Source organism: Perognathus longimembris, chromosome 28 (genome assembly GCF_023159225.1).
Source record: "Perognathus longimembris pacificus isolate PPM17 chromosome 28, ASM2315922v1, whole genome shotgun sequence".
Lineage (NCBI taxonomy): Eukaryota > Metazoa > Chordata > Mammalia > Rodentia > Heteromyidae > Perognathus > Perognathus longimembris.
The window spans coordinates 73,904,823-73,907,222 of record NC_063188.1 but is presented as its reverse complement, the minus strand read 5'-3'; the positions used below and the strand labels follow the sequence as shown (position 1 = coordinate 73,907,222).

General features: G+C 42.1%; 1 pseudogene; it reads left to right on the top strand.

Moving 5' to 3' along the window:
- The first annotated feature begins 245 nt into the window (after nucleotides 1-245).
- On the top strand, nucleotides 246-1,565 carry LOC125343106 (annotated as a pseudogene).
- Nucleotides 1,566-2,400: the final 835 nt, after the last annotated feature.

Here is a 2,400-nt window from a genome sequence, read left to right as displayed (position 1 = left end):
AATTAGAAAGGAGACTGACTAGCTCTTTCTGCACATAAGATATATAAAGGACCAGTAAACACATGAAGAGATGTTCAACATTTGTTTATTAAAGAAATAAAAGTCAAAAGGGCCGCGGCTCGCCTCCCTCCTGACTCGGGACCCTGAGGCCCAGAGCTGCAACAACACGGCTGTGGAGGGGAAGGGCAGCAGCAAGACCAGACCGGCTGGAACCCCTCTCTCTGAGGCTGGGCGGCCCTGGCCTCATGGAGGACGCTGCTCAACCAGCGGCGGGCTTCATGGCATCCTTGGCCTATTGGCTAATCACTGCCGGGATCCTGTTTAACCTGCTGGTGTCTATCTGCATCGTGTTCCTCAACAAATGGATCTACGTTCACTACACTTTCCCCAACATGAGCCTAACCTTGGTGCACTTCGTCGTCACCTGGCTGGGCTTGTATGTCTGCGGGAAGCTGGACATCTTCGCCCCCAAGAGCCTGCCGCCCTCCAAGCTCCTCCTCCTGGCCCTCAGCTTCTGTGGCTTTGTGGTCTTCACCAACTTTTCTGCAGAACAACACTATAGGTACCTATCAGCTGGCCAAGGCCATGACCACTCCGGTGATCATAGCCATTCAGACCTTCTGCTACCAGAAGAGCTTCCCCACCAAGATACAGCTCACATTGATTCCTATAACTTTAGGTGTAATCCTAAATTCTTATTACGATGTGAAGTTTAATTTCCATGGAATGGTGTTTGCTGCTCTTGGTGTTTTAGTTACATCTCTTTATCAAATGTGGGTAGGTGCCAAACAGCATGAATTGCAAGTCAACTCCATGCAGCTGCTGTATTACCAGGCCCCAATGTCGTCTGTCATGTTAGTTAGTTGCTGTCATGTTAGTTGCTGTGCCCTTCTTTGAGCCAGTGTTTGGAGAGGGAGGAGTTTTTGGCCCGTGGTCAGTTTCTGCTTTACTTATGGTGCTGCTATCTGGAGTCATAGCCTTCATGGTGAACTTATCAACTTATTGGATCTTTGGGAACACTTCTCCAGTCACCTATAACATGTTTGGACACTTCAAAGTCTGCATCACTTTATGTGGAGGATACATTTTATTTAAGGATCCACTGTCGATTAGCCAAGGTCTTGGCATTTTATGTACACTCTTTGGCATTCTGGCCTACACCCACTTTAAACTCAGTGAACAAGAAGGAAGTAAGAGTAAGTTGGCCCACGGTCCCTGAGTTTCTATGGAGAAAACAAAAGTTGCTCTGAGAACATAAGAAAGGTTAATAAGTGAGTAAGCTAGTTCCCAAAAAGAAAAAAAAATGCAGTATAAAGTTCATCAAATGATGTGCAAGAAGTAATACAAATTTTATTTACAAATATGACTTATTTTAGTATCTTTTTTAAAACTTAGTTCTCTGAAATATTTCGGGGTTCTTTTAAAGATAGTTATGATGCTGGGACGTGGCTCAGTGGAAGAGTACCTGCCTAGCGTGCACAAGACCCTGGGTTCTATCACCACCACTGAAAGGGGAAAGAGATGATGTATTATCTGATGATCTGATACAATGTGTATTTGTATGTGTATGTATATGTACATATGTATATATTACATATATACACATACATATAATGGTTTGGTTATACCAAATAAAATACATGAAAGCTAAAGTTGTATAAATGATAAAGGAATCTTTTACAGTACTACAGATACATTTTTCAGTGCTCAAACCTTCCTACGGAAGGACATAGAGGACTTTCCCTTACTTACTAGTCAGTGGTTTCCCAGCATGAGATTTATTATCATTTTAGTCAAAGTGTTGAAGCAATGGCAATCAAACCTGGGGTTTCACACTTGCTAGGCAGCACTCTACCTCTGAGTCTACACTCCAAGTCCCAAAGTCAGAATCTGAGTAACATTTCTGTTTTTATTGATTTCATTTAACTTCTTTTGTAGTTGTTTTTTTTTTCCAGAGCTGGGGACCCAACTCAGGGCCTTGCACTCGCCAGGCAGGCGCTCTTCCACTGAGCCAGATCCCCAGCCCCTCATTTAACTTCTCCATTTCACCTACAGAAATGAAATGTTTATAGAAAGGAAAATGAAGTAGAGACGATCATGAAATAATCTATTTCTAAAATGATTCCTTTCCTGTGGGAAACTAATGCAAAAGAATATATTTTAAAGCCAGGCATTATGATGAACATCTATAATCCTTGCTCCTCAGGAGGTTAAGGCAGGATGACTGCTTGAACCTAGGAGTTTGAGGCCAGCCTCGACAATATAGCAAGTTCCTATTTCAAAAAGAGAAGGCACTGATTATCAAAAACATTGTACAGTTTTAGAGCTCTTTTCTTGTTTTTAAGCTTTCAGTGAACTCTAGAAACTATATAGAGTTTATGACAAAATAACTCCAGTAAA